Source organism: Nelumbo nucifera, chromosome 5 (assembly GCF_055504915.1).
Source record: "Nelumbo nucifera cultivar China Antique chromosome 5, China Antique-T2T, whole genome shotgun sequence".
NCBI lineage: Eukaryota > Viridiplantae > Streptophyta > Magnoliopsida > Proteales > Nelumbonaceae > Nelumbo > Nelumbo nucifera.
Window position 1 is genome coordinate 12,259,280 of NC_142653.1, and position 14,150 is coordinate 12,273,429.

Genomic DNA, 14,150 nt, shown 5'->3' on the forward strand with positions numbered 1-14,150 from the left:
AGAGTAAGGGGTTTGGTGTTTGGGGGGATTAAGTGGGGCAGAGGGTTGTGCAGTTAGGGATGAAGCTGCTGAGTTGGAACGTAAGGGATATGAGGGAGGAAAGAAGGCTTGTGGTGATGATATTTTAAGAAAATAAAAACCAAAAATGGTGTTGTTACAAGAGACAGTTGCAGAGTTTTGATATGAGATTAGAAAATTAGGGTTCTAGCAGTGGAGAGTGGCTGGAGTTAAATGTGGAGGACTTTTCTGGGGGCTTGGTAATTTTGTGGGAATATTGAGAAGCTGGTGGCCTCCATTGGCGAGACAGTGGCAGATTGCCACATTGGGTGATGGTCCTTCCAGATTTTGCTCAAGTAAACAGAGTAGGTTTTTTTTTTTTTTTTGAGAAGAGATAAAGTATGATTTCAATAGAGAAGAAAAAACCTCTGTACAACCAGAAGATGTAAAACGGAGAGAAACAAAAAGAAAAATAGACCACTATCTCTTGTGTTTACAAAAAAGATTTTCAAAATAAAAAAGAGAGCTACAACATGATCTATCCAAATGAAACTGAGCTGCTAACCAAGAGAACAGTTTGCCCACTATTTTGTGGCACACTGCCTCAGCTTTACAAACTTTATTCTGAAAAAACCCTTGAGTTCCTTTATTTATTTAGTTATTTATTTTTTGATAAAACCCTTGAGTTCCTTTCCTGCCATACAACCCAGAACACTGCTCCTGGAATCATTTGCCAAATTGCTTGTCCTCTCCTACTCAGTCCTTTGATCCGCCAGCCTTTCAAAAGGTTTTCAATAGATGCTGGACAGCATCCCTTGAGAGCAAAGATCTTAAAAACTCTCACCCAAATGCCATAAGTTAAATTACAATGCAATAGCAAATGATTGACAGATCCTCCTACCCTGTTACATAAGACACATTTTTCTGAATCAAACATCACTCCTCTAATTAACAGGTTGTCCTTAGTGAGGATCTTATTCAGATAGGCAGACCAGACAAAGAAAGCCACCTTTGAGGGAATACATTTTTCTTTTTTCTTTTTTTTTGCTGGTTAGTGTGTTCTGAGGTGTTTACCTTGACACCCTTCAGATTGTAACTTTTTTTCCTCAATAATAGCTATTCCTTTATCACTGATAGTCTGATATAAGGATTAAGGAATCATAATGATTTTTCTATGATTAATTGCATTCGAACAATACTCAGAAAATGACATAAAATAGCATGCCTTATATTACTTGGTAGATCAAGCACTAGTGTTAGGTAAAATATTTTTCCCTTTTCTTCTTTTTCTGTAAAAACCATAAAGCAGAAGGAAGGACCAGCTTACGCAAGATCCCCTCCAATAAGAAGTAAGTCTCCACGTGATAGGACACGCACAGAATTGCAATGACAGAGCTGAAGGGAAGGCTGAGCAAGCAGACGAGCAACAGAATAGGACGAGTTTCCACCATCTCCTGTATCAGCCATGAAATCAAACCACAGTTCTTCCCTTTCACTAAAATGGTCATATAAAAGATCACCCTCTTCAACTCCATGTTCAACCTTGCTCATTGCAGCCTAAGCATAATGCAACTTTTGAAATTTAAACTTTATCCAAATAATAAGGCTATCCCATATACACAAACAAGAGATAATAATATGTTGCAGACTTTCAGTAAAAAAAAGCTCATAAAAAACATAAGCTATGCAACATAGCACATATATGCAGATAGCAACATGCTTCGGCAAACAAATAAAATAATCATAGACATTTCAATAAGAGATATATGGACTTTTTCCAATTACTAAGTGATTCAAGTCAAATAAGAATGATAGGATGATTGCAGTATAACACTAATTTTGAATTGCCAAGGGAAAAATAAAGCAAAGTACAAGAAATTTCTGTCATAAAATCTTTTTTTAATAAAAGAAGAAAAACTTTATTCATAAAAAAAAAGAGAGATTACAAGGCAAAACTACAGGTGATGAGATATCACCCAAAAGACAAAACAACAAACAGCAAGTCCAAAACAGAAGAAAAAACATACAGAGGACATCAATTTCTCCCAATATCACTCATCATTACATTCCCAAAGCCAGACTCAAACGACTCTGCTGTCCCCATCAAACTCTGGAAGAATCAGGACCCATTTAATCCTGTTGCAAATTCTAGAAGCAAGATGATCATGAGATTTGTATTCGTCTTCAAATATTCTACATAGTGTTTTTTTTCCATATCTCCCAACAGACTACAAAGGGCACACAGCTCCATATAATATTTTCTTTCCTATCCATTCAAAACTGGCCAGCAAGCAAAGTTTTCAACCGAAGATCTTGGGTTCAACATATCCTTTCTGAAAACCGAGAAAGAGAAACCACAAATAATTTTTGCATAACAACAGCCAAAACAGAGATGAAGCACATTCTCATCCTCTAGAAGACAGAGTCAAAGACAGCTTCTTCCTGCCAAATGGATGCCCCTACTCTTGATATGATCTTGTGTAAGAATCCTATCCAATGTCACAAGGCAAATGCTTCCACCCTAAGAGGGATAGGATAGCCCCAAACCCTTTTCACAACTTTGTAGTCTGTTTTTGGATATGATTGTTTGGAGAGGTCGCAGAGCATGCCTCTCCATGGCATATTTGTATCTGTTTTCTACATTTTCTAATAAAATTTTTTTCAATTATCAAAAAAAAAAAAAAAAACTTTTCACAACTTCCCTTTCTACTTGATTCCTTGCCAAAGCATTGTAGAAAGATTTCACAGTGAACATTCCTTTACTACTTTCCTTCCACCATTTTGAATCAGCTCTTTCTTTTTTTTTATCAATAACACTTTCATTAAATCATCAATAGAAGATTTACAAGAGGAAGACAAACACACTTATCCTCCAAGAGCAACAAAGGACCTCAAGAAAAGGAAAAAGAAAAGGAAAAAAAAAACACTAAAGTTACAGCTTAGCCCAAAACAGTGAATCCCTTTCTGCCCCTTGTTTAGCTAAACCATCAGCTAGGGAATTAGCCGATCTTTTAACCCAGCATATCTTAACTTCCATCTCCCGCACCAGCCACTTAAATTTCCTCCTCTCATTGCTGTACTTCCATAAGCCATTGTTATCTTTACTCAGCCACCCTATCACCACCTCTGAATCCCCTTCAATTATGAGTTTCCTGATGTTCAACTCCTTAGCTTTCTGGACTCCTTCCATAACTGCAAAGATCTCAGCTCTAAGGGAGTCACCCACTCCAATTGGGCCTGAAAACATGGTAGAAATGACCCCATTCTCATCCCTAAAAACACCCTCAACCCCAAATTGTCCCGGATTTCCCCTACACACCCATCAAAGTTTAATTTCAAGAATCCAATAGGTGGAGGGGTCCAAGACACACTCATTACTGACTTGGTCTGTGTGCAATTTGCAATTTCACCACACTTCCTCAACATGTCATCCACAGTGTAATCTGTGAATAGCTCCAAAGATTTCAGCCATTGTACAGCCCTAATATGTATGATAGCCCTCAGATTTGCTGCTCCTCTCTCAGCTTCTAAGAATATCCTTGAATTTCTTCCCAAAGTGTCCAACATACTGCAGCCCTTAGTCCTCTCCACATCTTCCCCTTTTTATCCGCCACCTGAAAAAATAAGGGGAAAAAAGGCCCTGGAAATCTGATGGAGGATTCCAGCTACATCCAAATAGGGAGAAAGCCCAATCCCAAATTGACCTTGCAAGATGGCAAGACACCAGTAGGTGTAAACCAATCTCCCCATCCGCTTTACAAAGAACACGCCAATGAGATGACAAGCAAGTATTGGGTCTCTTCTTTTGGAGTAGATCACCAGTGTTGATTCTTTCCAGATAGGCTTCCCAACAAAAACTACCAACCCTAAGAGGTATTGCTCTGCACCAAACCTCATCAACAGGGAAAGGGGGGAAAGTAGGATTGGTGGACTAACTTAAGACTTTGAAGAAGGAAGCACAAGAAAAGATGCCATTGGGGGTAGGTGTCCAAATTCTAGAATCCGCCCTAGTGGGGTCTAAGACAACGTTATCAAGAAGTGCAGTAAGGCTCGAAATACTGTCAAATTCTGAGTCCCTCAAATCCCTTCTTAGACCCAAATTCCACCCAATCCCAGAAGTGGAAGAGAATGGGGTGGTGAAAGATGAGATTGGCTCATTTTTCAAATCAGATAGAGCATACAAAGAAGGAAACTGATCCTTTAGAGGGACACTCCCCACCCAGGTTTGTTCCCAAAATTTTATGGACTTACCGGAATTCAAATCATACCTGATATTAGGGGAGAATACTGGTAGCAGGTCATGAATGGCTTTCCAAGGAGAATTGCTTGTGATCCTAGCTCTGATTCCAGCGTCCCATCCATTGTGCTCCAGCCCATGTATACTTTCCACTATTTTAGCCCATAGCTTCTCCTTCTCCATTGGGAACCTCCAAAACCACTTTCCCAAAAGAGTCATATTCCTTCTCCTAATATTCCCAAGCCCCAAACCACCACAAGTCTTACTCCTACACACTATCTCCCAGCTAACTCTATGATCCCTCTTCTCCTCTCCCGGTTCCCACAGGAAATCTCTCATCAGTTTCTCCAATCTGTTAGAAACCTTCACTGGGATTTTAAACACCGATAGGAAAAAGATGGGTAAGTTAGCAAGCGTGGCCTTAATTAGTGTAATTCTCCCACCAAGAGAAAGGTAGTTCTTTTTCCAGAATACCAGTCTTTTTTCAAACCTTTCCACCACCGGGTTCCAAAAGCTCTCTCTCATAGGATTATCACCTAATGGCAACCCTAAGTAGTTCAAAGGCCACCCCGAGACTTCAGCACTCTCCCTGATCTCTCCCTCCTCCATATTCACCCCCACAAAACAGCTTTTCCCAAGGTTAACCTTCAAGTTGGACATTTGCTCAAACAATTGTATCACTGACTTCAAGTTCCTGATAAAGCTCACATTACCGCCTTCACAAAACAGAATCATGTCATCAGCAAACTGTAAGTCAGTGAGGGGGGTTTCCACCCTCCCAACTCTCCAACCTCTAAGGAGCCCCCTAGAATCTGCTTTGTAAATCAGTTTCCCCAGTACCTCCGCAATTAGAATGAACAAGAAAGGAGAGAGGGGGTTTCCTTGTCTTATACCCCTACTAGCTGGAAAGAAATCTACCACTGTCCCATTCACTAGCACTGAATAATTGACAATTCCGGACACAACCCATGATCCACTTACACCATCTAGCCCCAAACCCAAATTTAGTCAAAACTTTCCTCAAGAAATCCCAGTCCACCAAGTCATAATCATTTTTCAAGTCCAACTTACAGACCACTCCCTTCTTCTTATCCCTCTTAAAGTTCTCCACACTCTCATTAACAATTAAAATCTGATCATTAATTTGTCTTCCACTCACAAAAGCTCCTTGATAATGTGCAATGATATCTGGCAATACCTCCTTCAGCCTCAAAGACAACACTTTTGCAATGATCTTATACAAGCTATTTACCAAGCTAATTGGCCTAAAATCCTTCGAGTGGGATGCATCTTTCTTTTTTGGAATTAAGGCTATAAATGTAGAGTTCATACTCGGATTGACAATTCCTCTCCAAAAAAACTCCTCAAACACCCGCAAAAGATCATCTTTAAAAATATTCCAACAATCCTGATAAAAAGTCATTGTGTACCCATCCGGCCATGGAGCTTTTGTTCTATCCATAGAAAACACAACCTCCTTGATCTCTTTCAAATTAAAGCTTCTTTCCAACCTTCTCCTGTTCTCCACCCCTACATCTGGATAATCCAATCCTTCTACCCACACCCTTCTACTCACAGGCCTTCTTAGAATGGATTTGAAGTGCTCCACACAGGCCCCGGCTATCTCCTCTTGTTGTATCAACTCAACTCCATCTACTACCAATTTGGAGATAAAGTTCTTCCTTCCTGCCATTTGCCAAAGAGTGGAAATACCTAGTGTTTCTGTCTCCCTCTTGCAACCATTTACACCGAGATTTTTGCCTCCAGCTAATTTCCTCCTTGTGCAGGCAGTCCTCTAACTGTCTTCTCAAACCTCTCCTGAGTTCATTGTCTTCCTCTCCAAATTCTCCCATTTCTTCTTTCTTCTTTAGAGTCAAGGCTTTCAAGTTGATCCTTAGAGCTCCCTTTCTTTCTTCTATCCTCCCAAATCCCACTCCTTGATTTTTGCTTTCAAGAATTGTAGTTTCTTATGGAATCCCATCCCCTCCCATTCCACCATTGGGTTACACTCGTACCACCACTCCCTAACTTTGTTAGTAAACCCTGGATGAAGTAACCACATATTTTCAAATCTAAAGGGGGTAGGACCTCTACACCTTCCTTCCTCCTTACATAACACTATGGGCCAATGATCCAAGGTCACCCTTGGGAGAGCTCTAGAAGCCAAGGTTCCCCAATGTTCTTCCCAATCCAAAGAGAACAGGACTCTATCCAGCTTAGAGCAAATGGGTCTAGATTGGAGATTTGACCATGTAAATGTCTTATGGGCTAGGAAAATCTCTTTAAGCTCTTTCCAAGTTTAATTCTTCCATATGAATCATAGTAAGAAGATTAACACGTCCCTTCAATTCCCAATCAAGGAGAGGCCTTCTAAACTTTGAGAACCACACTACCACGCCTTGAATAACTTCATAACATGGGGCAATTGAAATATTTCTTCTACTCAGTCTAAACATTGAAAGAAACAATCATCCTCCCAAAACCAATCATCCTCCCAAAACCTAATGTGTTCTCCATTCCCAACATTGAAAGAAACAAAATTTAAAAAGGTTGAACAAAAAGTCATTATCCCCTCTGAGGACTAGAACTTTCCCAGTAAAAGAAGTATGGGGTAAACCAATCCCTCCGAGGACTGGAGCTTTTTGTTGGAAAGATGCAATACTTGTGACCTACTCCAAAGAAAAAGGCCTAATTGGTGATTGTCTCCAAATTGGTGCGTCCTGCGAAAGGCTGATGGCAAAAGACCCTACCACTTATAATTTCTTACCCTTTTGGTTCTGATATTTGGGAATGGTTTATGGCCTTATTTGTTTACAGGTGGATCCCTCCTCCAAGTATACAAGGCTTGTTTGCTGCTCCTTTCTTTAGGTGGCCAAAGAAAGGGGTAAAATCGTGTGGAGATGTGTGAGAGCTGCCATGTGTTGGACTCTATGGGAGGAAAGGAATTCAAGGACATTTTTTTCTGAAAAGGGAAGGAAGAAAGAAGATACCATTGAAGTTATAACAGTTAATGTGGTGGAATGGCTAAAATCTTTGGATCTGTTTGGTGATGTCTCCACGAGTATGCTGCTTAACAGTTGGAAGGAGGTGGCAAATTCTGCACCATCTCACTCAACTGCGTGTCCTCTGTGATCAGTGGTCACCACTAGCTTCTGGTTTTATAAAGTTAAACCTTGGTGGTAGTAGTGAGGGCAATCCAGGACCTTCAGGAGTAGGAGGTTCTTCAGAGATGAAAACGGGAAGGTGGCCGCAATGTACTCAGGTCCCATTGGGGTTGGTTACTCTTAGAGCTATGATGTACGCTTTAATGGAAGGATTAAGGAAGGCAAAGGAGCTCAATATTCAAAAGCTAGTTGTCAAAGGAGACTCAAAGCTGGTTTTAAACTGGTTAGAGAAGGACAGTGGACTCTGGAAATATGCCAATGAGAGGAGGGAGGTTAAGTGGTTATCCAGGGGGTTGGAAGTTCAGTTTCATTGGGCGAAGAGAACTGCAAATGCCTTTGCAGATACATTGGCAAAGCAGGGGTGGGAAGGGATCAAATATTTTGGGCTAATTTGTAATATCTTCTTCTTGTTCTCTTGGGGAGAGTTAAGTCATTTTATCTCTCTCTGGAGTGCTGTATGTAATCCTGTTTTCCAATATTAATATAACTTTCTGTTATTGATAAAAAAAAAGTCATTATCCCCTTCCAAATACAAACTCCATATGAAGATTTTTAACCTCTCTCGAATCCCACCCAAAATTCATTGCCATAAATATTGATTAAATAATTGCTCCACAATGGAAATTATCTCAAAAGATGTTGTGCAAAGTGTTTCAGACCTTTACAAGTAAAAACTCAACAAACTCCAAAGTGGGGTAAGAGTAGGAACATAATATTGTGAACAGAGGGCTTCTACATAGTGTTTTTAGATCTTATCCTATTGTCTTAGTCTAGGCCCGATACCATGTGATGTGACCCAAGGAGATCAAGATTCGTAGGGTTCAGACATTAAGAGATAACTGAAAAGCACAAAACATAAGGGGTGTAGTCAGATGAATGAATCCCAACCCCCCAAAGAATTATCTTTTTCAATAGGCAATATATGTACAATTTCAAAAGTATACAAAATAAAAATAAATTAATTAATTAAAGAGTAATACAGTTTATCAGGCCTAAACTAATACAATAGGATAAGATAAAAAAAAAAGTGATGTTCAAAATCTCTGTAACAAATACTCAAAATTAAGGAAATTTAAAGTGCTGATATTCAATAATTAGCATGCATATAAATTTCTCAAAGATCATTCCATATGTTTAATATCCTATTTAATAATAATATAATAACAATTCCACTGAATCCTGTTCCACCATTGAATTCTATTTAGAACAACATTAGACCATATCTTGTCAATCCTAGTTAATAAATCACAGTTAATACATCTTATCCTTTTTGTCAAGGTCCCTGTTACTCCCTCCTTTCTATTCACAGTAATACAATAACTGTCTATAAAATAAGTGTTTGTGTATCTGTTCTCGAGATTCTTCTTTCCCAGGGAAGCCCAGGCATATAGTTAAAGCTGGGTTTTCTAAGCTTTATACGTTTATACTTACAACGAGAAGAAAATAAGAAATTGCTAAAATGGATATAACTCAGCATACCTGCATCATACGCATATCAAAACGACCAACAAATACAGTTACAGATACAAGAAGGTCAAAAACAGTCTTGAATAGATCAGTAGATGTCCTGCAACATATTGTTATCAGCACCAGAAGGGTTATTAGTGGCATGAGAATTGTTAATAATGCTCTCTCTTTGTTTTCAAAGATAATCAGAATCAAGGAATACATACCCTGAATACCAAGGAACCATGTCTAGAAAATCAGGTTTCAACTGTTTTTTCTTCAACTTCTCATATTCCTCAACTGACAAGGGATGAGTAAGGGCCCATCTGTAAATTTCAAAGATCACGAACTTAGAAGTAAAACTGAAACTGTTAAAAGAATATGGTGTCAGAATTAATTGGTATAGGCTTGGAGCAATGAGCAATCATACACTTGATGGTTTTGAAGGGGAAAAAATGATGTATTAGATTACATATCATCTCATTACAGGAAAACATCCATCTGCAAATCCTGACCTTTTTCTAGACCACATACAGGATAGTCAAAGCCAATCTACTTGACAATCAGGATGAATTTGCAGCTGGGTGCTTTTTAGGTTAGAAAGTTGACTGACTACCAGTGTAAGCATAAACCTTGTCATGATCTTTTAAGTCTGAAAAAGTCATAAAGACATAAGAATTTATAATACTTGACATAATTTTAGAACTGATCAAAACATACCCTGTAGATCGTTCCACCACATAATTGGCAATATAAAGACCAATAAATGTGGCCCATAATGAATATATGGGAGAGATTTCATCTGAAGGACCAGCACACGATCCATTGCAAGCTAACTGAAAAACATTGAGAACAGTAACGTGAACAGAAAATATACTCTGAAACCCCTAGTTCAAAGGCAAAGATCATGTAAAGTAAAAGTTTGATCCATGTATACCTCCCCATAGATAACCCACTTGGACAAAAATGGGTAATCACTGGCAGACCCAACTGGAGCAAACCAGGATGAGCAAACTTGATCCTTCAACTCATTCATATCAAGTAACTTTGCTAGCCATGCATTTCTATCTTCTTTCTTCCAAAAGGAAAACCAACTAGAATGTTTCCTTTCAAAAGTTTTTTCTCTCAAGATAGCGCGGTTGCCACAGTGGCTATAAAATACACAGCAGGCTATACTTATGACCTGCATAATGATGAAGAGATTGGATCATAATCGCCAGTAGAAGCATAAAGATAGAAAAACAGAGAACAATAACAGCAAAGTGCTAGACAAAACTTCAGCACTTACTGCACAGTTTTGTATAATAGCCCAGATCGCTGGCCGTTTTCCTGCCACCCGAGCAACAAGTCCAATATACCATAGTCCAAGAAATAAAATATGGAAAACAAGAAGAAACAAAATAGATGAGACATATATTGTCAAAAACAGAGATAGGTTCATCCTCAAATCCACTCCCATTGATTGAAAACTGGGAAGATGATACAGGGCCGCAACTAAGATCCAAGTAATATACCTAGGAAGAAATTAAATTCTAAAGTTAGAAACATCCAACAGGACCAACTCTACCATTGAATTGATCCTGTTAAGCTATAGACTAGAATAAGGAATAACCTAAGAACCAAATGAATAGCAGACAATGATGGGCATGAGAGAAAATTACATACCATCTACTGAAGTTTGAATAGCTTGGTTTAATTGTCTTCCCTATAAATGGAGATGAAAAGAAGTAGAAAAATCCAAGTAAGCAAGCATACATTGACCACCATTTAATGTTGTTATCTAACTTCTGGATCAGACTATGCATGCTATCAGATGATATAAAGAACAGACACCCCACAACTACAGCAATTATAGCATGGCGGGAATGCTCATGTGGATATGGATATGCCGGAGTCAGAATCATCCTGACCCTCTCCATTTTGAGGTTATCCAGTAAACCAAGAGACTGCTTATTGGAGCCCATCAAACACTGTCACAGCCGTTCACATTGCATAACTTGCTTCAAATGCTTGCAAATGAAATAAACCTGGTAGGGCGCACATCTAGCATAGAGAAAAGCTCCCGGACCTTGATTTGGAATTCGGATATAGAATCTATAAAAGAATAATTTTGCACATCAGTATGAATGAGAGGTGTTGACTGTTGAGATTACAGTTCCACCCACGGATGCCAAAATTTAGAATAGCATAATAATAAGAACTATAATACTCCTTATGTCCGTTAAATTTCAAATTCATTTATGGAAATGGCATAGACTATTCATAACTGATTGATAATTGTTAAACATATTTGGATCTACATCAATGACAACGTAACTAAGAATACAATATTACAGTACTTGGTGGATTCATGGAAAACAGGGTAACTCTTATCTTCTCCCAATCTTCAAGAACATAAGAAGAGGAAGATCCACAAGAATACTATTTTTTTCTCCAATACTATGTTTTGAGCCTCTATTTTCATGATAAGATGAGTTAGAATGCCTTTGTATTGCCACGTTACTAAACCAAGCTATATCTTCCTTTTACGGATTGATGCCATACAAAAAGGTTAAATGCACCATGTACCACGTTGCGCACTTGCACTCCGAATGTTACTCAACTAACGACCAGAATGTTGTAAAGAAGATTAAGTATTAACACTACCAGATAGGCACAAACTTTTTGTAGCAATTTCAGATAATGATTGTGGGAGTCCTTCCTTCAATTAAAACGGTTAAAAGCATTTAAGCACTGAGAAGAGTTCAGCCTAGGGACTAGGGTTGAAATTCAGAAAGTGTTTGGACTTTGGAGCATGTAATAACTAATAACCCATGGAGAGAAACCAGGGTCCAGAACACCAGAAGGCCAGAACTAGCATTAGGGTTCCAATGTTAAACTTTCTAGGCCAGACAACCCCCCCCCCCCCAAAAAAAAAAAGAAAAAAAGAAGAGTGTGTATATACAAAATAAGGGAGAAAAGAACAAAAAGTAAAGACAGAGGAAGCTTCAAATTCCAAATTGATGGTTGGAAGAAACAACCTATCTACTTGAATCCAGCAACATGCAATTGAATACTGCAACCAATATATAACACCAAAAAATAAATGAAAATATGAGAGAGAGAGAGACCTGAATGAGAGAAGAATAGATAAATTCCGGGAGGAAGTCAGAGGGAGGGAGTAGCCGTGAGCTTCAATTAAAAGAAAATGGGAGTTCCCTTCCCTCCCGGAGCGGCTTGGCATCTCTCTCCGTGGGCCGTGACGTATGTTCTCAGAGCGGCTTCGCACATTCTCCCCCGCCCCACACGGCCCCACCCATGTTCGCTTCCAATGCTCAACCCATTCCCCCACCCCCACTCCTTTTCTTTTCTCATTTTTTTCATTCCCCGAGTTTCCCTCGTCCATGTCCACCGTGTGCCATTTTCTCATTTTGTAAGTGGTAGGTGGCCCGCCAATCAGGTCTACGCAACCTCGGATTATTCGCGTTCTGTGTCCCCACTTGATATAGATTTCGGATAGGTGGGTCCAAATCTTTGATCCATATAATCTAACGTTTGGGATCACAGTCGATCGTACAGGAGTAGCTGAACAGACAGACAGGCCGTCTATCAAACCGATGAAATAGAGATATTGCTGACTGTTACAACCGTTTTCATTTCTGTTGTTGACCTGACTAGTGAGTTATTAGTGACCACCGAACGGTTTCTTCTGGTTTTCATTTTAAATCAACTGGATTAATTAACGGGAAAATCTATGATATTTATTCATAAATAATACCTAATTAGTTATCATATTTATGATTCCAGTTGATTGGTTAGATGCTTTTCGGATATCATATATTTTTCATATCATAGTCAAACTTTTAATTTATTTTTCTTTTTCACGTTATTTGTGTTTGAAACTCGACTGTAAGGCCAAGTTTTATAAGAATTTAGCTTTGGCCGGGCAAAATCCGTTCTGAGTAGCCTTTGCTGTCTTGCATTGAGAATACTTTCATACTTGTATACTTTATTTGATAGCAAGATATTTCCAATGTAAAATTGTAAAAGGCTGTTGCAAAGTGGTGGTACAGATTTATATTAATAGAAGCCGATCTCTGTATTTGAACTATAAAATGCAATAATTCAGTATTTGAACCGCCCACTTGGATCCCTGTAAAGAATGCATCTACGTGAAAAACACTGCTAAGTCAAATTTTCATGTTTCACACTCAAATCGGAATTATCGGATGCACACCGCCCAGTTGGCTGGTTCGTTTATTATTTTAGTATGAACCGGGGTCAAGTTTTTAAGTTTTCATATTTTTGGTAGTGGTGAAATGTGAAACACGTGGAACTCTATGGGTACACGTGGAACACGCTTTTGGAAGTTTGAAATTCTTTCATTAGAGTTCACATTTATGATGACAATAATTTCATGATAGTGGGACTTAATTCATGCTTAAATATGAGTCCGGATCTATTCCTCACACAGACTTCACAGGCACATCCCACCAAGCCACCATGTATGGGATCTACCGTAAAAGTGGGACCCCACCATGTATGAGATGTGTGGTGTGAGATCATGTTGGTAGAGGATTGGAACATATTGTTGATAGGTGATTCATACTCATAGTTTTGTGGGCATTTATTGAAAAAGCGTTGCCACATCAGCGCCAAATAGGCATTTGAGTTTTTTGTGTATGAAACCACTATTTGGTTTCAACGTTTATCAAATAAATAATAAAAAATAGAAATACATTGATTTATGTGCATGAGGCATTAGGGGAATTTCAGATTCGTACTTAAGCTGAGGTGGAAAGTAACTTTATAGGATATTATCTAAAACACCCAACCAAACAATAAAAACAATATACATTTAGGCAGTGTTTGGTTTCGTGGGCGTTTATTGAAAAAACACCACTACATTAGTGCCACATAGGCATTGGTGTTTATTGCATTTGAAGCAAATTGAAACAACTGTTTGATTTCACTATTTATCAAATAAATGGTAGAAAACTTAAACACTTTGATTTTTGTGCATGGGGCATTTGGGGAAACGTCAAATTCTTGTTTCCCCCAACGCCTAACATTTATGAAACTAAATCCTGATGTAACACACTTTAATGGATATTAATCTGAGGTGGAGAGTGAAAAATGTTTAAAGTAAAGCTCAATCAAACAATAAAAACATGAAACATTTAAAGTGAAAAAGTAAAAATAAACAACATATCTATAAATGCCCACGAAACCAAACACATACTTAAAGTGATGCTTTTCAAATAAACATTTAAAACAATAAATGCTTCATCCATAAACACCCACAGAACCAAATACATACTTAAATA

General features: G+C 38.5%; 1 pseudogene across 1 annotated transcript in view; it reads right to left on the reverse strand.

Moving 5' to 3' along the window:
• LOC104605707 (uncharacterized) overlaps positions 1 to 12,167 on the reverse strand; it is a 28,538-nt pseudogene extending 16,371 nt beyond the window's left edge. Inside the window, exons 1-8 of the transcript XR_016076228.1 lie at positions 11,955 to 12,167; positions 10,510 to 10,938; positions 10,133 to 10,358; positions 9,782 to 10,027; positions 9,565 to 9,680; positions 9,072 to 9,170; positions 8,878 to 8,965; positions 1,325 to 1,554 (exon numbers count right to left, since the gene is read on the reverse strand). The product of XR_016076228.1 is annotated as an uncharacterized LOC104605707 (transcript). The remainder of the gene's footprint in view (positions 1 to 1,324; positions 1,555 to 8,877; positions 8,966 to 9,071; positions 9,171 to 9,564; positions 9,681 to 9,781; positions 10,028 to 10,132; positions 10,359 to 10,509; positions 10,939 to 11,954) is intronic.
• Positions 12,168 to 14,150: the final 1,983 nt, after the last annotated feature.